Genomic DNA, 26,926 nt, shown 5'->3' with positions numbered 1-26,926 from the left:
GAACAGTTGGGCATCACTTCTGCAGAATTTATAAAATAAATCAATAAAGTGACTAGACACAAGATAAACATATAAAAATTGTTTCCCAGAATACCAGCAATAGCCAGGTTGAAAATATAATGGAAAAATAATGCCATTCACAATGGCAATAAAACATATGTAAATACCTAGGAATAACCTTAACCGGAAGTATGAGAGAAAACTAACAAACTTTACTAAGAGATTTAAAAGAAGACTTGAATAAAATGCCAAGTTCCTGTATGGGGAAATCAGATACTGCAAAAACAAATCGTCTTTCCAAATGAATTTAGCTTGCTTTAACTCTAATAAAAATCACAATGGAATGTGGGGGAGAGCGATTCTTAACAAAGTTATTTTAAAGTTCATAAATGGACAAGAATAGCTACATTTTTTGAAAAAAAAAATGTGTGAATAGGGGCACATAATACCAAGCATTAACACACGGTAGATGGGTGAGAAAGGTGTACAATGAGTTAAAAGAACGTATCACCAACAGAAGGTTGGCCAAGTGCCCAGAAAGATCCCACCAAGGCATTTACTCTGCATATTTCACTTCATTCGAAGTTGATCTTTGCCTTGTAGACTCAAAAACTTGGTGTCCTAGTATTGATCAAACTGGGATGCTAATTTGTTTATGGTTAGGCAATTGCTCACTACTCCACTGGCACGTCCTGGCTAAAGTCAAACTGGAGAACTCAGACAAGGACAGGGTTCCCCCGCCTCAGCACTATGGACATTTGAGACAAGGACAGGGTTCCCTCGCCTTAGCACTATGGACATTTGAGACAAGGGTAGGGTTCCCTCGCCTCAGCACTATGGACATTTGGTGCCAGATAATTCCTTGTTGTGGAGGACTGTCTTGTGCATGAAAGTGCAGTGATGGGTGGGAAAGTGAGATGGGAAGGGAGGCAAACCCTCAGCAACATCCCTAACCTCTACCCACTAGGTGCCTCCTCCCCAGGTGTGACAACCAATATAATGTCTCCAGACATTGCCAATTGTCCCCTGGGGGACAAGATCAGCCCCAATTGGGACCACCTGGCTACAGGCTAAAGTGGGGCCTCCTTCTTTTTACTCCCTCCTTTGGAGCCCTGGTGTCATAGTGGTTAAGAGATAGGGCTGCTAAACAAAAGGTCAGCAGTTTGAATCCACCATCGACTCCTTGGAAACCCTATGGGGCAGTTCTACTCTGTCTTATAGGGTCACTATGAATTGGAATTGACTCAACGGCAGCAGGTTTGGTTTTTTGGTTTTCTCATCATCTAAAGATATGAACCCGTGCACTTAGACATGCCTGTGGAGAGAGAGAAAAGATGGCTTGGTCCACAGATGGCCCTTGACTCAGCTTACCTGGCTGGTCAACCTGACGTTAAGGCTGGCACAAGCTCGTAAGAAAGAAGGCAGGCAGGAGTGTTGATTTTTAACACGATATCCCTGCCCACTGGTAATGAATGGCTATTGCGGAACAGGTTAGCAACCTCTTCCACGCAGGTGGAGTGAGGCAGTAAAGTCCCTCCTGCCTCTTCTCAGACACAGCTCCCAGCCTCATCCAGGCTGTTTAACACTCCTTGGCTTCTGTCTGCCAAACGGCCAGCCCTGGGTCCCTTGGGCCAACTCCCTCTGTCAGCCACATCCCCGCATAATACCAAAAAAAAAGATAAATGCTTTCATAAAAACACAATAAGATAGGGGACTGTCTGGAGACAGCTGATGGCAATAGCCAAGACTGACCCTCAACAAATGGTGAAATCAGGGGAGAAATCTCGCTTCTCATGTATTTCTTTTTTTAAAAAAAATAGCTTTTGTTAGGTATTTTTCTGATTAAAAAAATAATAAATGTACCTTGTTGAAAACTTGGGAAATTCAGAAAAGCATCAAAATGAATGTTTGGTGTGCTGGAGTAGGCTGTGCTGCCTGGAGAGAGTCAACGGTGTGCGTTTCTTCCCAAGTTCAAGGTCAGTGACATCGTGCTGGTAACTTGAAATCCACCATGGTAGGAGTACTTACACCATGGGAATTGAAGAAAAAAAAATTGCTGTTGAGTCAATTCCTACTCATGGCGACCCCACATGGTTAAGTGCTCAATTGCTAACCGAAAGGCCAGCAGTTTGAACCCAACAGCCATTTCATGGGAGAAAGATGAGGCAGTCTGCTTCCATAAAGATTTACAGCCTTGGAAACCCTATGGGGTCGCTATGAGTCAGAATCAACCTGATAACAGTGGGTTGGTTTTGGTTTGGTTTAATCTTTACAGAAGCAGATTGCCAGGTGTTTCTTCCATGGCACTGCTGAGTGAGTTCAAACCACCAACCTTTCATTTAGCAGCTGATCACAAACCCTTTTCACCACCCAGGGACCTATGGGAACAGGTAAACACTTCAAAACAGGGCTTTCTTTTTTTTAAGCTGGCTGTTAAAATTTACCATCATACTACTGATATCCCAACCTTCCCCTTGAGTGCCACTACTGAAGACCTGACTGACTCTGGATCACCCTTCATCTCCTTTTAAGCCTTCCTCTGGATTCCAGAGAAATTCTGCCTAAATCCCTTTTCTTGAAGTAGCTTGACTGTGACTCTGTTCCTCACATCCAAACAGTGCTCACTGGACCAGAGGCAGGGCAGTGTTGGGAAACTGACGGTGTGTTCCACCATGCTACACTTTCTCCAAGACCCCAGTGTTGCCCTCACCTCCAGTAATTGCTATGAAGGCCACATCTGCAGCCCAACTTGGCACTTTCAAGCTTCAATGCCTGCGCTGAGGCCAAACCCAGTATTCTCACAAAGGGAATTTCCCAAGAGACAGCTAATTTTTAACCATTTAGCCTTATTGTAGCCTCAAACCCATTGTCCTATTATGGTTTTGTGTGCTGGTCTGCCTCTTGGCCAGGCTTGCTCAAGATATGAAGGGGCCTGGTGGCAGCCCTTAGGGAACTAGCCTCCAGGTCTGGGGTCCATGGACGAACTTTAGCATTGGGGAGAGAACCAGGAGGGGCAAGGCAAGACTCCAGTTCTGGAGGAATAGCAACACCAACCACAGCACCTAAGGGACTAAGAACTGGAGATGTGTAGAAGGTCCCTGGAGAAGGACGTCATGCTTCGTAAAGGGTCAGTGGAGAGGAAGATCCTCAGTGAGAGGGATTGACACAGTGGCTGCAACAATGAACTCAGACATAAGGGCGATTGTGAGGATGGTGCAGGACCAGGCAGTGCCTCGGTCTGTTGTACATGGGATTGCTTTGAGTTGGAGTGACTCGATGACACCTAACAAAAACGGAAGGTCTAAGTAAGGCCAGTTGATTGTGGTTTATTGAAAGATTTAAAAAACAAAACATTCAACAGAATTGGGGTGAGTTCTACTGGTCTGAATCCTGCCTCAGTGATTTGGCCAGCATTTCTTTTGCTTGTTGTTCCCATGGAGAGTACTTTTTTAATCAGGTATTCTGCATCTCTTTGACTATGGTTAATGGAGTTCAGTGCAAGACAGCGACGGTTCAGTGGTAGAATTCTCGCCTTCCATGCAGGAGACCAAGGTTCAATTCCCAGCCAATGCACCTCATGCACAGCCAATCCCCGTCTGTCAGTGGACGCTTGCCTGTTGCTATGATGCTGAACAGATTTCAGCGGAGCTTCCAGACTAAGATGGACTCAGAAGAAAGGCCTGGCAATCTACTTCCAAAAGTCAGCCAGCAAAAACCCTATGGATCACAACAGTCCAATCCCCAACACATCACGGGGAAGGTGCAAGACTCAGCAGCACTTTGTTCCATCGTGCCCGGGGTCATCATGAGTCAGCAACCAACAACCACAATGGTGTTCAGTAGCATCTTGCATTTTACTTTATTTTAAAATTTTTTATTGATTCCTTTGACAATTGGGATATAGTCTGATAGAGCCAGAATCCTACCTGTTCCATGTTTGCTCCATTAATTCATGCATTCCTGGTTTTCTCCTTGTATCTTACGTATGGATGGCCAGTGGGGATCTTCTCCAGGGACCTTCTACGCATCTCCAGTCCTTAGGCCCTTAGGTGCTGTGGTTGGTGTTGTTTGCCTTGCCCCTCCTGGTTCTCTTCTCAAGACTAAAGTTCTTCCACGGACTCCAGGCCTGGAGGCTAGTTCCCTAAGGGCTGGAAGAAGCCCTTGGTGCTGAGATGTTGGAAGTGCCTAGAGATTGCTCCAGGGTGAACAGGAGAGAACTACGCATCAGAAGTTACCAAAGCCTCATAAGAAGGCAGGACCACCGGCTGAGACATCCCTCCCAAAAAAGAAATTCCAGAAAAGTTCATCCAGCTCCTCATTTAACAGCAATTCCCACTGCTTATATTGATATGTAGGTTGCCATGGTGATAAAAGGAATCTGAATTGTGAATGAATTCCTGCAATGAGAGAAACTTAGCCTGATAAACTCTAGGCACGAAGATAGTTCTTTGAGCTGGTCTTAAGACATTGTGTCACCTGCTTCCCTGATGCCGGTGAGCCTCAGTCAGTAAAGTCTCATAAGAATCTGCAAACTCACCATCTTGGTTACCTAGGGCTGCTGATCACAAAATACCACAAATTGGGTGCCTTTAAAGAACAGAAATGTATTTTCTCACAGTTCAGGGAGCTAGAAGTCTGAATTCAGGGCATCAGTTCCAAAGGCAAGTTGTTCTTTGCCTCTCTCAGCTTCTAGTAACTGTTTGCAACCCTTAGCATTTCTTCCCCGTGTCTGTGTGTGTGCGTCTGTGTGTGTCTATGTGTGTGTGTGCATGTGTCAGTGTGTGTGTGTCTGTGTGCATGTGCCTGTGTGCATGTGTGTGCATGTGTCCGTGTGTGTGTCTGTGTACATGTGTCTGTGTCTGTGTGTCTGTGTGTGTGTCTGTGTGCATGCGCCTGTGTGTGTGCACATGTGTCCGTGTGTGTGTGTGCATGTGTCTGTGCCTGTGTGTCTGTGTGTGTGTCTGTGTATGTGTGTGTCTGTGTGCATGTGCCTGTGTCTGTGTGCGCATGGGCCCGTGTGTGTGTCTGTGTGCATGTGTCTGTGTCTGTGTGTCTGTGTGTGTGTGTCTATGTATGTGTGTGTGCATGTGCCCGTGTGTCTGTGTGTGTGTGGGCGCGTGTGTCTGGGTGTGTGTGTGCATGTGTCTGTGTCTGTGTGTGTGTCTGTGTGTGTGTGTGTATCTGTATAAGATACCACTCAGAAAGGATTAGGTCTAGGACCCACCCTACAATGGTATGGCCTCGTTAACATAACAAAAACCAAATCAGTTGCTGTGCTGTCAGTTCTGACTCATGGCGACCCCACGTGTTTCAGAGCAGAACTGCACTTCATAGTATTTTCAGTGGCTGTGATTCTTTCTTCCCAGGCACCTCTGGGTAGTTTCAAACCACAACCTTTCAGTTAGTAGCCAAGAGCTTAACCCTTTATGCCATCCAAAGATTCCTAATATTAAAAAAAAAAAAAAGTAGAAAGCTTCTATTTCCAAACATGCTCAGATTTATAAGTACAGGGGTTAGGACTAACACAACTTTTCGGGGGGGACACAATTCACCCACCTAAGCTCAGTTTTTACTGTTATCCCATCAAGCCCAGGATGCCATAGCTGCTAAAGCAGTTCCTAGTACCAGCAGTTCCCATGCATCAAGCTGTGAAGTAGGGTACCCTATGTTTCCTTTAAGTAGGCACAGACTGAGACCCAGAACTCAGGACAGACCAAAGCTGCAAATAGGGGACAAATGGTATCAGCTGGGGCTTGGCACACTGCAGGAGACTACTAAGCTTCCTCTTAAGGGCTGTCCAGTCATTTCCCTACAGCAGGTGTGTCTCAGAGTATAATCTGGGGCCCACGGGAGCCTGAATCTTGGGGGTGCCCACGAGGTGTTCACTAAATCAGAGCCTGGGTTGGGAGCAGGGGATAGTGTGAAGGTGGAGCAGGGGTGGCCAACCATCCTGGTTTGCCAAGGACTAAATGGTTTCCTGGGATGCAGGACTTCTAGTGATAAAACCAGGAACCAAAAAATCCGTTGCCATCAAGCCAATTCCAACTCATAGCGCCTCTACAGGACAGAGCAGAAATGCCCCATAGGGTTTCCAAGGAGCAGTTGGTGGATTTGAACTGCCAACCTTTTGGTTAGCAGCCAAGCTCTTAACTACTGTACCACCAGGGCTCAAGCCTGGGCAAACCAGGATGAGATGGTTACCCTAGCCTGCAGTATCACTTGGAAATGAACTGCAAACAGACTGAGGTTTTATTCAATCCACACCTGATTCTGGCGAGGGGTCATAGAGCCAGCACCAGGATCCCTGTAACACGGGCCTCCTTTTAGGCAAACAAGCTTGGCAGTGAGAGCTCAGCTTCTGGAGTCAGGCGGCCCAGGACATAATCCTGGCTCTGCCACGTTCACACTGTGACACTTCCAGCAAGTTAGTCTTTTAATGTCTCAGTTTCTTTATCTGTTGTTCTTGTTAGTGGCCATCAAGCTGGCCTCCAATTCATGGTAACCCCATGGGTAGTAAAACAATATGCTGCTCCGTCCTGCGCCATCCCCATGATCTGTTGCGGGTCAGCCTTTTATTCATTGGCTGGTTTCCATGCTTAGTTGTGGGTTGTGCTGTTTTCTTTGGCTGATTTTCAGAAGTAGATCATCAGGCCTTTCTTCCTAGTCTCTCTTAGTCTGGAAGCTCCACTGAAACCTGTTCAGCATCATAGCAACACGCAAGCCTCCACTGACAGACAGGTGGTGGCTGCACATGAGGTGCACTGGCTGGGAACAGAACCCAGGTCTCTGTGTGGAAAGTGAGAAGTCTACCACTGAGCCACCAGTGCTGGAGGTAATGATACCACCCACCTCACTGTGTTGTGAGGAGGAGGAGATGAGTATGAACGAAGCCCTTAGAACGGTGTCTGGAACATTATATGCTCTATATAACCGTTTACTATTATTATCCAAACCTTTCTGTAGAAGAGAAAGTGTGAGCGTTTCATTACAAGTCTGGCCTCTGGCTGCTGACCCAGAAACTCCTGTGGAACAATGGTCTTTGACAGACTCGTTACAGGCCGTCCATAGTCCCCTTGTTTTCTTGGATCATTTCCATAGAGGGGCCCATAGACCACCACCTCCCCCAGGGAAATACACATTCCCATCACCCAACCCTGTGCGTTAGAAAGTGTTACTCTAACCAGAGTCACAATAATTCCTAAAAGGATTTAGCCATCTGGAAAAGTCTTCTCAGAAATAACCAGCCTTAAAGAGACAATTTGAAAAACAGTTTAATGTGCTGTAGATGACACTACCGTTAGGGCTAAGTGCTCTGTGTGCTTTATCTCGTCTTATTTATTTATTTGTTTGTTTCTGTCCTGATAACTTGATAGAACAGGATAGTAACTGATTACTTTCTTCTTTTTACAACTGAGGAAACTGAGGCTCGATTGTGACTGAAGTTGGGTGCTTTGTCCCAAGTCACAAAGGTGGTAGATGGCTGTATTAGGTAATTCAGATATAGTATCTGACCGGCTCACCTTCTATTCTAATGAAAAGTTCCCAGACGAAGCCCTTTCTTGCCCAGAAAGAGATTTTTGGTACTATCAAAAAACAAAACAAAACAAAAAGCCTGTTGCTATCAAGTCTATTCCAACTCATAGCAACCCAATGGGACAAAGTAGAACCGCCCCATAGGGTTTCCAAGGAACAGCTGGTGGATTCGAACTCCCAGCCTTTTGGTTAGCAGCCAAGCTCTTAACAACTACACCACCAGGGCTCCAAAGTAGAGGTACTGGGAATTGAACCCAGGGCCTCATGCATGCTAAGCACATGCTCTACCACTGAGCTATAACATGACCTTGTTAATTTGACTAGAGTTAGGTGCCCCCATCCAAAGATAGCCACCTGCAGAGATTAGTTCAAGGCCATGTACAACCAGTCTCTAAAAGACCAGGTGGGACAATTAGAGACCCTCTGTCAGGAATCTGAAGTGAAGAACACAGAATAAGCTTGCCACCTAGGAGGAGAAATAGAAGGCAGATGAGACAGAGCCGAAACTATGACAAGTTAAAGCCATGACAAGCCAGACTTCTGAAAAGCAAGAACTGTAAGTCAGCAGAGGGACCTGGAAGGTAAAAAGAGGAGACTGAAGCAAGTGTGGAGAGAGAGTGGCTGAGACAGGTCAATCTGAGATGGGGTGGAGAATGTGGGCTACTGTTGCTGAAGTCCTGAAGCCACCTCCCCCACGCTGAGTCTGGACCCACCTGCCAGGTCCCTTGAGGACTCTGCTGTTGGAATTCATAGAGATTTCTGCCTAAACCGCCCTAGCCTTAAGGTAGCTTGATTGAGACTCTGTTTCTTACATCCAATGGGCCTCACCAAAATAGAGGCAGAACGGTATGGTGAAGTTTGTCTGACCCACACTCTAACCACTGTGATACCCCTTCTCCACAGACCAGGGCCGTTTCCAGGTTCAGAGATAGGCCCTGAAAAGGGATGAGACAGCACAGCTGTGTACCATTGCCATTGAGTCAATTCCGACTCATAGTGACCCTATAGGACAGAGTAGAACTGCCCCATAGGGTTTCTAAGGAGCGCCTGGGGGATTTGAGCTGCTGACCTTTTTGGTTAGCAGCCATAGCTCTTAGCCACTGTGCCACCAGGGTTTCCATTAACATAGTGACAGGATTTACAACACATAGGGAAATCACATCAGCTGAAAAAATGACAATCATACAATGCTGGAAATCATGACCTAGCCAATTGGACAGATATTTTGGGGGAACACAATTCAATCCATGACACACATGTTCATTGCTGCATTGTTCACAACAGCCAAAAGATGGAAACAACCCAAACGTCCATCAATGAATGAAAAGATCATCAAATTTCGGTATATCCATACAAAGGAATGTTATTCAGTCATAAAAAGAAAAGAAACACTAATTCATGCTACAGTACTGCTAAACTTCAAAAATATGTTGCTAATTGAAAGAAGTCAGACACAAAAGGCCACATGTTGTATGATTCCACATATGTGAAATCTCCAGAATAGGTAAATCTGTGGTGACACAAGGCAGATTGGTGGTTACCAGGAGCTGCAAAGCAATAGGCAACAGTAGCAACCGCTTAGTGGGTATTTGGTTTCCTTTTGGAGTGATGAAGATGTTTTGGAACTAGACAGGTGGTTGTCCCCAACATTGTGAATGTACTAGTTGCCGCTGAATTATTCACTTTGAAATGGTTAGTTTTATGTTACGTGAATTTAACCTCGATTATAAAGGTCAGCAGTTCGAATCCACCAGCCGCTCCTTGTAAATCCTGTGGGGCAGTTCTACTCTGCCCTATAGGGTCTCCATGAATTGGAATCTACTGGACGGCAACAGGTTAGTTTGAGCTGGATGGGTCACCTTCACCTTCCCACACGCCAGGCTGAAGGAGACCGTTTGCAGAGTGGCAGTGGGAGAGTCAGAAGTGAGCAGGAAGTTGAACTTTTACATCCCACCACCCTCAATACCTCTTGCCATATTTGTACCTGGGAGGGTTAATATGATGATTAACTATATATGGCTAGATTGCTGGCTATTTAGGGCATCTTGTTTTTTTTTTTTGTAATAACATTAAACCCATTGCTGTAGAGTCAGTTCCGACCCATAGCGACCCCGTAGGACGGAATAGAACTGCCCCATATGGTTTCCAAGGAGCAGCTGGTGGATTTGAACTGCCAGCCTTTTGGTTATCAGCCATATCACTTAACCGTGGTGGTTTAGTGATTAAGCGTTTGGCTGGTAACCAAAAGGTTGGCAGTTCAAATCCACCAGCCCCTACTTGGAAACGATATGGGGCAGTTCTACTCCGTCCTTCGGGGTCGCTATGAGTCGGAATTGACTCAGTGGCAATGGGTTTGGTTTTTTGGTTTTTAATAATATTTTCTCTTCTTATTTATGCACATCCACAATGCTGAGCAGCCGTACCATTAACGCAAACTGAGATTATCTAAAAGTCCCTCCCAAACGGCTATGGAATGTGTTAAAATGTTTCTACATATTTTTAAAAATCATAAATGACTGGAGTTATTGCCCCAGTTTATTGTCTTGGATTTCCAGGTTGCTAAGTGTAGAAGAACTTTGGTTAATTAAGGGAACTCTGGATAATGTGGATGATACACTCATGGATATATTTAACTTCCCTCTTGAGGGGTATGTTGAAGATCTCTAGCTTGAAATTTCAAACAGACTTGATCACATTTCTTTACACTGGGATGAAGTATCTTAAATGTGAGAAGGCCACCTGGTTGTTCCAGAATGAGATTGACTGGAAGCCCTGGGCCCCCATCTTCTGCACCCCATGTTGTACCTTGGTCTTATTCTCAGCTGAGCAGGTTCCCAACTTAAACTCTAAGGGGGCATACCCAGGTGACTCTCTCTCTCTGGGGGATTTATTTTTGCAGTTGGAGGTTTTTCGGGAAGAATGTTGTGTTGGCTGCCGTCAAGTTGGCCCCCAACTCATGACGGCCCCATGCAAAAAGGAATGACATGCTGCCTGGTCCTGCACCATCCCCATGATCGGGCCATGATGGTCCACAGGGCTGTCATTGGCTTATTTTCACAAGTAGATCACCAGGCCTTTCTTCCTAGCCTGTTTTAGTCTAGGAGCTCCGCTGAAACCTGTTCAGCATCATAGCAACACACAAGCGTCCCCAGCCCCCTGACAGATGGGTGCTGGCTGCACATGGGTGCCTTGGCATGGAAGGTAAGGATTCTATCACTCACCCATCAATGCCTCGTTGACATACAATAGTGCTAAATAAATAATAACTATTATTATTAATAGCGAAAGTTTCCAGCTGCAGGCAAATAAGGGCAGAGACACAAATTCCCTTCGGGTACAATGAGAAGCATTTTGGCCACGGACTGACTGACATGTAAATCATCTCAAACCCTCTCAAAATAACGGAACGTAGGCTTTCTGCCTAAACTGGACGAAGTACACACCTTTCAGCAGGCTGCCCTTTTGTCTGTGGGCTCTGTCCCAGGACATCAACGTGTCCACAAGGATACTGACCATGAGAATTTTGAAGCAGGTGTCTTTCCAGAATTTGTTGGCTTAATCAATATTTATTAAGTGCCAAGACTGTGCTGGACTCTAGAGGACACAGAGATGAATAAACACCCCCACTGCCCTACCCTTAAGAGCTTCTGGCCTAATGAGGCCAACGTGCGAACATAAAATCTCCAAGCAGAATGTGGACTCTGCAGGGTACTATGGGAAAATAAGAAGTCCTAAATTATGCAGAGGAATCCCTGGGTAGTGCAAACGGTTAATCTTCCCAGCTGTTAACGGAATGGTTGGAGGTTCCAGTCTACCCAGAGATGCCTTAAAAGGAAAGCCTGGTAATCTGCTTCTAAAAAATCAGCCACCGAAAACCCCACGGAGCACAGTTGTACTCTGACCTACATGGGGTCGCCTTGAGTCAGAATCAACATGAGGGAAAAAAAAAAAAAAAGCCACCACCAAACCCATTGCATTCGACTCATAGCGACCCTATAAGACAGAATAGAACTGCCTCACAGGGTTTCCAAGGTGCAGCTAGTAGACTCCAACTGCTGATCTTTTGGTTAGCAGCCAAGTTCTTAGCCACGGTGCCACCAGGGCTCCAACATGAGGGCAACTGGTTTTAAATTATATGGACCCTTTTAGATCCAAGCTTTAATTGTACACTTTCTGCGTTTTTACTGTTGCTTAATTTAGTTCTTTTTCTTAACAAATGGACACTCAGCAAATGGATTTAAGTCTTATGTACATTCAAATGAGAAAATAAAATCCACAACTCTTAGTTTGCTTGGAAGTGTCCATCTTTGCCTCGTTATGCTAAATTTGTGAGTCTTGTGGTTCTTGCCAAGGAGCTGAGCTGAGTTGCCAGGTGTCTGAAGTAGCCAATTAAGACAATGAGCCAAAATGAAAGCAGCAGTCAAGCTTCTAATCACTAACTGCAGTAGTATGAGCGAGAGGCCAGACCTGGAGAGGGGCGCCTGGCTCCCCCCATTTCATATCCTCCAGGAACAGCAACTAGGCAAGGGTCAGGTGAACCAGCGCTGAGATGGGGTTCATCTCACTGTTAACAGAACCCCGAACAGAAACTCCTGCAATTTTATGGACCTTGGAGCCCAGGGGGAGCATGAGGGGGAAGGGCTAGTGGTAGAAAAGTACTGAGTCAAAGCGGGGGGGGGGGGATGTGTCTTCAGGGCCCCCCACTATTCCCCCTGATAAAAGTCTTCCACAGAGGTGCCTGAGAAGTCATCTGCCAAAGGGCCCCAATAAAGAGGCTTCGGTATGCGGGTGCCTAGGCTAGGAATACAGAGATGTGAAAGAGCATGGCTGGTGGGGGGCAGGAGGGCACCTGTATCCTTGGCTGACTCCTTTCTGAGAACAAAATGCATTGGCTGTCCATGCACCAAGTCAGGTGGGAGGGCACCTTTCCCTTGTGGTCTGCCAGACAAAGCCTTTGCAGTTGCCTATTGTTGACTTGGAGCCCTGGTGGACCAGTGGTTAAGAGCTTGGCTGCCGGTTAAAAAGGTCGGCAGTCGGAATCCACCAGCCGCTCCTTAGAAACTCTATGGGACAGTTCTACTCTGTCCTACAGTGTTGCTATGAATTGGAATCGACTCGATAGCAGTGGGTTTATGGTCAAATCATATGGAGGTTTTCAGTGAGGAACTGGACTCAGCTCTTGTCATTAGCATCAGAGGAACGGTACATAACAGTCTGGAGAAGACTATGCCAGAAAGGATCTCTGGGCAACACACTTTCAACATCATTCTGGTGGTCCGTCTGCCTACCAGAGGACTGTATGGCACTTAAGCTGCAGGCAGCGTTTTCAGACTGCAACCTCACTGGGCTGCCTGACTGTCCCCGGTGGAGGAAGCATTGATGGGCCCTCTACTGAGGAAGTTTGCCCAAAGAGGAATGTAGCAACCTTTCCCAGGACAATCCTAATGTTATATGTCGTGTTACATTGTCCCCAGAAACACACTCTTATTTACCAGTTCCTGGCTAAGAGAAGGTACTTGGCATCTTACTACCTGAGTCTGAATTTCATCTTTACCACTCATTAGTTGTGTGACCTTGGACAAGTTATTTAACCTCTGTGTGTCTCAGTTTTCTCATCTGCAAAGTAGGGTCGATAATAATAGTACCTGCCTGTTTTAGTTACCTAGTGCTGCTATAACAGAAATACCGTAAGTGAATGGCTTTAACAAACAGAAATTTATTCTTTCACAGTTTAGGAGGCTGGAAATCCAAATTCAGGGTGCCAGCTTCAGAGGAAGCCTTTCTCTCTATGTCAGCTCTGATGGAAGGTCCTTGTCATCAATCCCCCCTGGGTCCAGGAGTTTCTCAGCTCAGGGACCCTGGGTTCAAAAGACATGCTCCACTCCTGGCTGTTCTTTCTTGGTGGTAGGAGGTCCCTCTCTCTCTGCTCGCTTCTCTCTTTCATATCTCAAAAGACATCGACTCAAGAAACAACCCAATCCTGTAGATTGTGTCCTGCCTCATTAACATAACTGCCTCTACTGCCTCGTTAACATCATAGAGGTAGGGTTTACAATACATAGGAAAATCATATCAGATCACAAAATGTTGGACCATCACACAATACTGAGAATCATGGCCTAGCCAAGTTGATACACATTTTGGGGGGTGACACAATTCAATGCATAACACTACCTAATAGGGTTGACAAACTCTTCAATGAAATATTCCTTAAAAATGTTATTTTCATTCCTTTCCTTTACAATATACACCTGATGGATTTAAGGCCAATGGACAGTCAATTGAGAACATCACTGTCACCATTTTAAGCCTGCTTAATTGTCTCCATTTTGCCTGAATTACATTAAGCTTCTGAGATCTGTAGCCCAGTGCAACAGTTCTCAAATCATAGTTCGGGGACCAGCATCACCTGAGAAATTGTTAGAAATTGCCAATCTTCAGACCTCAGGCCTGGCCTACTGAATCAGAAACTCTGAGTATGGGGCCTAGAAACCTTGGTGTTAATAAGCCTTCCAGCTGTTTTTGATGCTTTTATGAGGACTAAATGAGTTAACAGATGGTGTGTGCTTTGGACACAGCCCGGCATATAGTAAAAACTCAATAAAGGTAGGCCATTATTAAAATCCCAAATTTGAAGCTTTTTCTGCCATATCATGCTGTCTCATTATATGTACTCATTATAAAAACTTTAGAGTACTTGGGGGATTGGGTTGCAAAAGAGAGGAGAACGGGTTGGGGACAAAATTATTAAAAGAAATTTTTAATCATATTTAATCATATTATATTTGAGATCGAATCTTTCTGAAGGCAGTCATCCCTCGTGGACACTCAGGGACTCTAGGCAAATGTTTATTGTAATTACTGGAGATAATAACACTGAGTCAGAGACAGACCCACATTCAAGTCTTTCCTCATCTGCTTGTCATCAGCAATGACAATACAAAATAATGGCTATGATGGAGGATGTACTAGATGCTTTGGGAGTCTACAACAGGGGAACTTGAGCTATACTTGCAGAAGTCAGAGAACACTTTCATGGAGGAAGTCACATCTAATTTGAAACCTGAAGGACAAGTAGGAGATAGTCACACATTCCAGACAAAGAGAACAGACAGCATGAGGCAAAACACTGAGGTAAAGAAAAAGGTAAGAGGGAACAAAAAGCCTTCAATGAACTGAAGGAAGCAGACTGCGGTGTGGAACTCTGGATGCACAACAGATAAAGCTGGAGAGACACTCAGGATCTGTTCTTTCTTAAGGTTGTGTGAGCCATAGGATCCTGGACATTACCTAAAAGGCAGTGTAGCACCACTGAAGGGTTTTAAGAAGTGAGTAACAATCAGATGTGCACTTTAAGAAAACCAGCTCTGGCTGACTTGTGGAAGATGGCTTGGGAGTGAAGTAAGACTGGAGATGGCGAAATCAGAAAGCTGCTACTTGCAGCAAATCAGATGGGAGATGACGGAAATCTGCAGTAGTGAAGTGGCCGCGGGGTTGGAGAAAAGTGAAAGGATTCGACTAGTATTTAAAAAGTAGAAGCAACAGGATTTGGTGACGGTTAGAGGTAGGGAGGAGGCAGGAGGCAAGGGAGGAGGAATAAAAGAGAAGAATTAAGGAAACCAGCCAAGCTTCTACTCTACCCTGCTGGAGAGATGGTAATGTCTTTTACTAGGACGGGGGGCACAGGAGGCAGGGCAGATTTAAGGAAGGAGATGATGGGCTTAGGTTTGGACAGGTTGAGTTTGAATTGTCCAGGGGTCATCCAGATGGAGATAAACAGTAGTCACGGGGTTCTCCACAAACATTCATGTATCCTGTTTTCCCTCTTCAACTGCTGACCTCCATCAAACCTGTCCACGCTGCTGAGCTCTCTGTGGACCAACCAGTAAGCACCTTTAGGGCTGCCTGCTGTCTAGAATATTATTAGCCTCTCATTTTAATAACCAATCAATTTAAATTTGCTCCCATTCAAGATCCGTTCTAAGTGAGAACAGGATGTGGGTACAAAAGACAAATAATTATGTATGTCCTGTAAACTCTATTTAAAATGAGACCTTTGTTATTTCAGTTGATGGGCACTTTCTAAACTCAAACCAAATTTTCGCTCTTTATTTTTGCTACCGCCTACCAGGATAGAAGGTCTCATCTCTACTGAACACCTCCCTGTCTAATTACTCTTCACAAAATTGAACACTAAGGAATGGAACACAAGTTAACTTGAATCTTTATTCTTCCATGGAAAACTCTAAGTGCCACAACATCAAATCAGATTTCTCAATCTGAGAATGTGGCAGGCTTAGAATCAGAAAACGTAATGAAATACCTCAATAAGCAGTTATTTTTACTTCAGAAATCCCCTAGGTACAAGGTTCTTTTAAACAATGGTTGGCCTGTGTAAGAAGGTAGAGATTTAAGTGAAATTTTTGTTTCCTTCGCAATGGGTAAAGTAGCAATTGCAGGGAGGAGGTGGTGAAGATGCTTTCCATGGAAGGAGGGATAGTGATGACCTGAACAGAACCTCAGGCAAGACTGACTGCCTTCTTGAAGACTGAGAGAATAGCACAGCCACAGCCCACCAAATGCAAAGGAACTCCATCAGCTGAGGAGGGTTCAAGGAGGCTACCTCCTCCAGGAAGCCTTCTCTCAGCAGCCTTGGGTGGGTTAGCTGTGCCTCTCATTTGCTCACATGGAACCCTGAACTTCCCCGTCATGGCGTGTGCCACCTTTCCTGGAAACATCTGTTCCAGTGTCTGTTCCTCCACTATGACTATGTGCAATGCGAGGAAAGAAACTCTCCTGTGTATTTGCATCTCCCAGGGTCAGGCACAGTGTCTGGAATTTAGTAAATAGTCAATAAAATCTGATAAATGAAACAGTGAATGCCCTAGACACGTGTTTCTCAGGCAACTCTATCGCCAATAAAGATACTTTGATACTTATATGATATAAACATGCAATTTCATAAAGTCTTGTTGACTCTTGGCTCCACCACCAACACAAGCCCCATCTCCCTGAAAAGTCCTTCTTATGAAGGAACAGTTTTATATGTGTCCCAAATAAATATGGTTTTCTTTTTGGTCAGCCACCTCATGCAGTTCACCTTTTCCATGGAGTTTGTCTAACTCCACAGGGCACCATTCATACATCCTTCCATTGAAAAGATATATATTGAACACTTACTCTATGCCCTGGTGGCACAGTGGTTAGGAGCTATGGCTGCCAACCAAAAGGTCAGCAGTTCAAATCCACCAGCCACTCCTTCGAAACTCTGTAGGGCAGTTCTACTGTGTCCTATAGGGTTGCTATGAGTCAGAATCGACTCGACAGCAACAGGTACTCTATGTAAGCACTGTGTTAAAGGCAGAATACCCAGCAGTGAACACAATAGACCCAGCTCCACACCCTCATGGAGCATCCAGTCTAGAGTACACTGGTACCTACTCACTTCCAAAATTCCAGATACCCTGAGACTTCCTCATGGGCATAATATGTTTTCACGTTTAAACTCTTGGAAATGTTATACACTGATGTCTTAGTTACCTAGTGCTGTTGTAACACAAATACATAGCACAAGTAGTTGGCTTTAAAGAACACAAATTTATTTTCTCACTGTTCTAGAAGCTGAAAGTCCAAACCAAGGTCTCCACCACATTGATTCCTTCCTTATCTGTAACCTCTGGTGTTCCTTGGTTCTTTGTTGATCCTCACACAGCATCTGTCTTCCCCCAGGTGTGCCCATCTGTGTGTCTAATCTGCTCTTTCTGTAACTCAGAAGTGATTACATTTAGAGCCCACCCTACTCAGATGTGGTCTAACTACCGTAACAAAGAAAATCCTGTTTCCAAACAGGATTACATCCACTGGTACTTAGGGGTTAGGATTCCAACACATATTTTGGGGAAACTCAGTTCAATCCTTAACACATAAGGCACATCCATGCTAATTCAGAAACATCTAGAAGTTTGAAGTCAAATCTAAATAACAAGTCTGATGAACTTTTTTAAATTTTCCCAGGACAACTAAGAAACCATTGGTCCAAAGGGATCCATACTGAGAGACACCTAAGTTTTCTTCGGCCTCCTTCAATGCGAGCACCTGCATCCTGCGTCGGGGCTTCCCGCCCAGATTACCCTGGCAGAATAGCGAAGGGAAACAATGAGGCCTGCCTTCGTGGGACATCATTTGCTACTGTCTTTCAATAACCTGCTTACATGCCACCCTTGTTTGAATTAGGGAAAGGTATCCCCTCTCGAGGTCCCTGGGTGGCACAAAAAGTTTGCACTCAACTACTAACCAGAAGGTTGGCAGTTCAAAATCCATCCAACAGCACAAAGGAAGAAAGGACTGGTGATCTACTTCCATAAAATTGTTGTTGTTAGGTGTGGTTGAGTCAATTTTCAACTCATAGCGTACCCCAGGTGACAAAGTAGAACTTCCCCATCGGGTTTTCTTTCAGAAGTAGATTGAACACCAGGTCTTTCTCCCGCAGAGCTGCTGATTGGGTTTGAACCACCAACCTTTCAGTTAGCAGTTGAGCACTTAGCCATAGTGCCACTGGGCCTCCTTTCCATAAGATTCCAGCCACTGAAAAGTTTATAGAGCACAGTTCTAATCCGACACACTTGGGGTCAACATGAGTTGGAATCGAATTCCCAGCAACAGGTATTCCCTCTGGGCAGAAGAATTAGGAAAAGGCATCCTAATTCTTGGATGGACATGGGAAACCCAGGGTGGAAAGGGGAAGTGTGCTGTCACATTGTGGGGATGGCAACTAGTGTCACATAACAATATGTATATAAACTTTTGTATGAGAAATTAACTTGAGCTATAAACTTTCACTTAAAGCACAGTTTAAAAAAAGAAAAAGGCATCCCTTTCTCCCCAGCAGATACAGGCTCACTCAGGGGTACACAGCTTGGTGTGAGGAGCTCCGGAAGACTTTCAATCCCAACTCACCACCTCAGCATAGTACTGTAGTCTACCAGCACTCTTTACCTCCCGGTCCACCCGTTCACTGAGGGCAAAGTGCATTGGTGTGTTTTCTCATTTTTCAGATTTTCAATTAACATTCGTAACAAAAGAAACCAATTTTTTCTGAGAAATAACTGAACTCTGGAAATCCTTTCCTATGATCCCAGCTGCAGCCACAGAAATTCAAAGCATGATTCAAATTCATCAAACTTGTTCCAAGATTGCAATTTGACTTAAAATAACTCTTCTGTAACTCTTCAAAACCTGTGACTTCACCAACCTCTGAGCAGTTCAGAAATAGAAAGTGAGGGCCATCTCTGGTTGTGCAGTTTGGGGCCAAAGGACTGCTCATCCCTGGACGAGTGTCATGGTCAGTGTCCAGGTGAGGTATCAAAGTTTTGTCCCTAAGGAAGGGCAGTCTAGTAGACTTTGAGGCTCTCGGAGCTTAAACTCCCAATAGGTCATTTTTCTTAAGAAGTAGGTCAACAAATCCCCTCATCCTAGCCACTGATTTTATTAAAATAAGCCAACCATCTCTACCCTTTGTTTTCGACTGCTGCCAAATGCCCATCACCTGGTAATGGTTCAGATCACAGGCATGAGGAAGACAAACTCCCTCCATCACATCATCCAATGAACCTGACTGGAAATGTGGCCCTCATGTCAGCTGGGTTAGCCTTGCCCTTTTAAGATCTAGATAAGGCAGGTTCAAATCCCAATTCATTGTCTCCAGTATTTCCGCAAATGGCCAGGCGGAAAAATCCTCAGTGCTCAGGACTCCTTCAGTCCTGAATTCCGGCTCTCCATCCTGCTCCCGGCGCTTGTTCCTTATCTCAACCTTGATGTTACTCAAGGGCAGGACCAAGGCTTCCGCTTAGTCCTCTCAAAGAAAATGTGGAAATGAGGCTGCTGTGGCGTGGGGCATGGGGGAGGGGGCTTTACAATGCTGTGCTACACCACAAGCTCAGATACTCAGGTGGACAACCTGTTCTTGAAGCCCCTTAGGACACTCAGCCCCAGGGTATACCTCTCCACCTCTTTTACTGCCTGGGACATCCTGGCCTTGCTTGTACCTCTCCCTCCTTCTGCCCCATCTTTCCAGTCACCACCACTACCACAAAGTCCAAATTTTCCTCACACTTTTAGATGAGCCACTCACCCATCATTCCAAAGTTACCCCAGATCCACCTTTTAACAAACCCTTTGTGGTGACTAATTCTTTGTGTCAACTTGGCTAAGCTATGGTGCCCAGTTTTTTGGTCAAACACTAGCCTAGATGCTGTTGTCAAGTAGTTAAAACCAAAACCAAACCCGTTGCCGTAAAGTCGACTCTGACTCATAGCAACCTTTCAGGATGAAGTAGAACTTCCCCGTAGGGTTTCCAAGGAGCAGCTGGTGGATTCGAACTGCCGACCTTTCGGTTAGCAGCTGAGCTGGTGACCACTGCACTGCTACCTGTGATTGAATCAGTTGGTCTTAAAGGAAGCATATTATCCCCTATAAGCAGGTGGGCCTCATCCAGCCAGCTGAAGGCCTTAAGAGCAAAAAGGGAGTTTTCCTTACAGTATATTCTGCCACCAGACTATACGTAGACGTTGCCAGAACTCAAAGGAGCCCTAGTGGTGCAGTGGTTAAGCACTCAGCTGCTAAGTGAAAGGTCGGCAATTTGAACCCACCAGTGGCTCTGTTGGAGAAAGATGTGGCAGTCTGCTTCCGTAAAGATTCACAGCCTTGGAAACCCTATGGGGCAGCTCTACCCTGTCCTATAGGGCCACTGTGAGCCAGAATTGACTCGACAGCCGCGGGTTTGGTTTGGGTTTCCAGAACCTTCTCTTTCCATCGCCTGGCCTACAGATTTGGGGACACAAGACTGCAGGAATCTCCAGCCTGTCACCTGACCTACAAATATTGACTTGACAGTCCCGCACAACTGTGAGCCAAGTCCTTAGAGCAAATCTCTCTCAAAAAAAGAAAGAAATGTGTGTGTGTGCGTATTTATCACTGTGTAGGCATTTTTTTTTAGGCATACACTATAGAGAGAGAGAGAGAGGTCTCTACAGGTTCTGCGTCTCTGGAAAACCCTGACTAATGGCTCTGCTGAACAAACCATTTAGCCTTTCATCAGAGGCTTTGACTTTATCCTTTTTTTCTTTAACAGCATTCACTCTCCTTCAAGACAGCTGTGGTTGCAAAGAGCCGTTTTCTCCCCTTCACAGGACTTAACGGCAAAAGCTTTTCTGGTGAATGGTGCAATGGAAATCAGGCACAAGAGCCTCCTTCAGCTTGAATAAACACTGCAAACCTTTTTTTTCTTTTTTTTTCCTTTTCACTGCAGGTGCCTCGTCTGTACTAAGTGAACTCAATTTTTCCAAGCTTAGAATAAAGTTCCAAATGACGAGCTAGCCGGTGACTTGGTCCTGCTGGTTTATAGTGCTAGCTACTCAGATTTACAAAGAGAAAGAGTGTTAGTTTAAAAGCTTGGGCAGGCCCCAGCCCGAGGTCTGGTGGGCCCCACAGGTGACAAGCTCAGTGTTAGCCAGCGCTGCCTACTGGAGCCCAGTCCCGCCTGGCTGTTCTGCAGGTTACACAAGGTAAAGGGCTGGCCTTGTTTGCCCTTGGCTGGACACTTTGCTGTTTCCTCTAATCCTTCTCTGCTCTCTTCACTCCCACAGCAAAAGCAGAAAGGGGCAGAGTCTAATTTTCCACATTTTCTGAAAAAATTAAAAGGAATTCTCTCTCTCTGTATGCATATTTATATGTGTATATAAGTACGTATAAAACCAAAAATCCCATTGCCATAGAGTCGACTCCAACTCGTAGTGATCCTATAAGACAGAGTAGAACAGCCCCCCATAGAGTTTCCAAGGAGTGGTTGGTGGATTCAAACGGCCAACCTTTTTTGTTAGCAGCCGAGCTCTTAACCACTGCACCACCAGGGCTCCGTAAGTGTGTATATGCATACGTATACATACACATATGCATGTGTACAGGTATTTATGTATGTTTGTGTATGTATATTTTTTAATAGACTCCTAGAGCTCATCATAGCAATACTCAACTCTGATTAAGAGTTCAGCTGCTAACCAAAAGGTCAGCAGTTCAAATCCACCAGCTGCTCCTTGGAAACCCTATGGGGCAGTTCTACTCTGTGCTATAGGGTCACTATGAGTCAGAGTCAACTCGATGGTAATGGGTTTGGTGGGTTTTTTTGGGATGCCTAGGCCCATCCCAGACTACCTGTACCATTCTCTCTGGAGGTAAGGCCCAGGCACCTGTATTATCTATATTTTATGAACACTTGTAAATTCCCAAGGACATTCTGACATTATATCCAGGATTGAGAACTACTTAGAGACCCTACTTAAAAAACCAGTTGCCATCAAGTCAACTCCAACTCATGCCAACCCCGTGTGTGTCTGTAGGGTTTTCAAAGCTGATTTTTCAGAAGCAGATTACAGGCCTTTCTTCCAAGGTGCCTCTGGATGGACTCCAACCTCCAACTTTTGGTTAGCAACCATTGCACCACCTAGGGACTCAGAGGCCCTACTTAGAGGGCCTCTATCCCCTGATGGCGCAGCGGTTAAGAGGTATGGCTGCTAACTAAAAGGTTAGCCGTTTGGATCCACCAGGTGCTACTTGGAAACCCTGTGGGGCAGTTCTACTCTGTTCTATAGGGTTGCTACAAGTTGGAATGGACAGCAATGGGTTTGGGTTTTTTTTGGTTAACACCCTTGCTGCTGAAGTTGGATCAGCAGCATTAGCATCACATGGGATGTGGAGTTTCCAGGCCATACCCCAGAGCTACTGATCTAGAATCTGCATTCTAACAAGACCCCAGGTAAGCCATGTGTGCATCACAGTCTGAGAAGCACTGCTCTAGGCACGCACTCCTTAGAGAGATGAAGCTCGAGGAGGTTAAAGAACGTGAGAGGCCATGATGTTAATTTGAGACTCGAATTTCCATTGTATTATTTATTTTTCAGATTCGGCTAATAGGTATTCCTCAAAATGTATATGATGTGGTCTTTTTCAAGTTTATCACAGCTGTCTATGATATCCCTCTGTTTAAAAGAACACAAACATTGAATTTAAAAAAAAATGGTTTCCTTTTCTGCTGGTAGTGATTAGATGACATAACAGAAAAAAAAAAAATTCGAGAAAGACATCATGGAGCCCCTGTGGAGACCACATGGAAGACCCTGAACCAAACAACAGTCACCTGCTTTGTGGATCAGTCAATTTCAGGAGCCTCAGCTGGCTGTGAGCGAGAACACAGGGCTTGCCTATCATCTAGCAAGTTTGCACCTGTGACAAATCAGGGCTTAGCACAGGTGAGACACCAAGGCCTCCACCTTGGGCCCAAGGAAGAGCACCTAAAAAGGGTGAGGAAGGTTGTTTATAGGCTTGCAAATTTCCCAGATACTCTTCACATGACAACAGTCCACATTGTACTATCACAGCTAACGAAAACGAGAAGCTCCACAGATAATACAAAACTTAGCTTTATAGACAGGGAGGCAGGCTGCATCAAGAATCTGTCAGACCCCACACTTCTTCAGACCTAGGAACTTGAGGAATTCCCCTTCCAGCAGGTTCCAGGCTCAGCCTTCCATCTGCATGCCCTGTACGCCACACAGTAAACCCAACAGGGAAGGGAAACTCCCCACAAACCTGCGGTCCACAGCCTTTTTGTTTCGGACCAGTCTCCTTGACCCAATGCTCACACATTATTCCGTTCTGACTATGCTGCTTGTTTGGGGGTGATTTTGGATCTCCACCCTGGCTGCATGGTCTTGGGCTGCTTCCAGCAAACAGCCCTCCCCTTCTGACAAGATTGTGACCGTCATACCCTGGCCTCATTACTGTGAATAGAACTATCTCCAGAACTGAGGATGGTATCAGGCCAGGAATCCATAGTGCCGAGCCCAGAAGCACCCACCCCCTTTAAACTGTGGATGCACTTACTCCCTGAAATACTGTCCCCCAAGGCTGCTGGTGGGGCCCTGAGAGAAGAGACCACAGCTCTGCAGGGTGACAACTCACCGCACCTTGGCACTGACCCAGGGCCATCCCCCCTCTGATGTCTTTGTGGAGCATTTTCTAGCACATTAACTAAGCTGCTTTGCTTCTTTGTGCAGTTTGTGAGTTCACAGCTGTGGATCTCAGGAGAGGCAGAATGAGTGATTTTGGTTCCCTCCCTGATGAAAGTGACCCATATCCAAGGCCACATTCCTTAAATAATATGTATTGCTTCTCTGGCTACCTCTGGCAATGGTGAGCTCAAATAGCAGAAAACTCCTCTGCGAATGGCAAGAATTACAGAAAAGAGACTTGCTGCAGCTCAAAGAGGTCAATGCTATTAGGAAAAATACCTCTCCGCAAAGACATGCAGGAACTTTCTCCCAGCCCTTTTGATGCCTGCAAAAAAAAAAAAAAAAAATTTTTTTTTTTTTCTCATGGAGCCAGCTGGAAGCCAGGGTTGGTTTGGTACAGGATCAGGGAAGGAGGCAGCAGCTGTTATAATTAAAGTCAGGCAAAGCACAGGGGAGACCAGGCTGATGCGAGGGTCGGGCAGGGTCAGGAAGAACATGGATCAGCTCAGGCCTGTAAGCTATGGGTTAGCTACTCTCATAGTTTAGGAGGTTAGAAGTCCGAATTCAGGACACCAGCTATAGGGGAAGGCTTTCTTCCTGTGTTGGCTCTGGGGAAAGGTCCTTGTCATCATTCTTCCCCTCATCTAGGAGCTTCTCAGCACAGGCACCCCAAGTCCAAAGGATATGCTCCGCTCCTGGCTCTTCTTGCTTGGGGGTAATGGGTCCCTCTCTTCTCTGCTCGCTTCTCTCTCAAAAGAAATAGACTCAAAAAAGACTCAAGATACAACCTAATCCTGTAGATTGAGTTCTGCCTCATTAACATAACTGTCTCTAATCCTAATTCATTAACATCATAAGGGTTAGATTTACAACACATAGAATAATCACATCAGATCACAAAATGAAGGATAACCACATAATACTGGAGATCATGGCCTAGCCAAGTTGACACACGTTATTGGGATTCACAATTCAATCCATAACAGCTACTGGCAGACAAGGCGTGGCCCATCTAAGTACTGTCCAGTGATGAGAAAACCCTAAGCATACAACTCTAACAAGGCTTCCTTCATAGGACACCATCACCAGATGTACTCCCTCACTCCAGGTGACTTCTACTGAGGGTTCCTTCAGGGAGGTTAAGGAGTCTTGTGATCAGACCGTTCGACTAAAAGGAAACTCTTTTGAACTTGAGGCATGCATGCATGGATGGATGGACGGACAGACAGACGGACGGACGGGTGGGTGGGTGGATGGATGGATGGATGACAGAGGGATGTAGGAATAGGTATGTTCCATAGATATAACCAGTTGCAAGGATTTAGTTTAAGGCCAGGATTTATCACCCTGCCCAAACTGTATCTGATGGTCATACTGAAAATGAGTTTCAGGAATGCCCCAATGAGGCTAGGTAGGGGTATGATCTTCATGAACTGGTACTAAGGTGACAGTAATAATAATAGTGATAATTTGCTGGGGGGTTGCGATGTACAAAGCATTGTATTATATGCTGTTAGTTAGGGTTCTTGCAGTTACAAGTGATAAAACCCAACTCAAACTGGCTTTAGTTAGGGTACAGGGATAACTCTTTGGATCTGTGACAAGGAATGGTCATAGGCTTCGGGCAGGAAATGAACCAGTAGACACTCTCTTTTAGTCTCTAAATATCTGCTTTATTTTTTTTTCTCACTGCAGACTGGCTCATTCAGCTTCCCCACACATGTGTTAGAAAACATGGCTGCCTCTGCAATGCATATTTATATGCTGTAGTCTCATCTCTCATGGCAGACGATTACCCACTGCTTGAGGGGATGTGTAAGATGTCATTGGTAAAGGCTTTGAAGAAACTGGATGATATGATGGGATACTTAACATGGTTTAATGGCCTTTGGGAAGTGGTTTCCCATTTACCCACCAAGAAGTTTATCTGGCATACGTTGGCTATATTTAGACTTACCCTCAAGTCATGATTCAGCCTGCCACATTATAACCCTGATACTTCCTGGTAACTTCCCATCCCTCGGAATTAGGTTTCATTTTGCTTCCAGCATGGATCACAGCTGCCATTAGTCTTAAAATACACTCATGATATGTTGGATATCAACCTTGACCCAAGTTGAAATAAACTTCTTGCTTTAAAGCATTTGGCTTCTCTGCAAGGCTCAGATTCTCCAGGGTTTATAGAAACAGGAGGAAAAAGGTAAGGCACACCTTTTGTAATGTTTATGAAGGGTTTTAGCACTGTGAGGTATAAACCAAAAATCTACCGCCATAATGATCAGACCACCATTTGCTGGGTACTTGCCACCTTTAATTGAAACAACAATTTTGCAAAGGTAACTATTTTATAGATAGTTAAACTAAGGTTCAGAGAAGTTAAGCAACTCCCCTCAGATCGTTCAGCCAATAATTGACAGAGATGTAATTTGAACCCAGATGTCTCTGACCCCAAAGCTCTTGTGGTTTCTACCATACCATGCTACCCAAATAGTCACTGTCACTTGTTGCTATTTGAAATCTGAATTTGGCTGTAGAGGAGGAAACAGGGGTTATAAACATAGAATGGTATTCCAGAATTCCTCATCACTTCTGTGACTCATGGCACCCCATCCAAGTCATCTGGAATCTTCTATTAATTGAGTGTACACCAGATGTTTTCGGTTTTAGAAAGTCTCGAGTACTCTTATTCTGTCACAAGGAGAGAGGTTTTCATCTAGGCCCTCTGCAGCAAAGGGTTGTCCCTTCGGTCTACCCATTGAAGAGTGGAATGCTGAAAATGTTTCTGTTTCCCCCCATTCTAACAGGATTTTCTTGCAGAAGAGGCTGCCCAAGACTTGCATAAGCTTTCTTCTCTTTCGTCGTCTATTTATTCGACTGCAGAGAAAACAGAATTAATCACCGTTGACATCTAGCTTCCCCAGACCCCAAATAACCATCCCCCCTCCTCCCAGGTAACATGGTGGTATGGGGCACTCAGTTGGAGGAAACCCCACCTTGAAGGAAATTCTCCCCTTTGAACAAGCCCTAGGGCCCTCTAATTTCACTCTGGACTCATCCAGCCCAGATCCACGTGATTCTTCCAGAGGACACCATTACCGGGTGCTGTCCCTTTCATTCATTTAGTCGCCGAGTATTTATTGAGCATCTACTACCTGCCAGGTACTATTCCAGGTGCCAGGAATGTTGGTGTGAACTAGATGGAAGGATCCTCATCTGTATGAAATTTATGCTTTGGAAAAGAGACAGAAAATAAAATTAGTAAATAAAGAAGTAGTACAATAATTTAAATTTGTGGCAAGCACAATGGGTGAAAGAAATAAGGTGATTTG

Source organism: Loxodonta africana, chromosome 1, assembly GCF_030014295.1.
Source record: "Loxodonta africana isolate mLoxAfr1 chromosome 1, mLoxAfr1.hap2, whole genome shotgun sequence".
NCBI lineage: Eukaryota > Metazoa > Chordata > Mammalia > Proboscidea > Elephantidae > Loxodonta > Loxodonta africana.
This window is presented reverse-complemented; position numbering follows the sequence as displayed.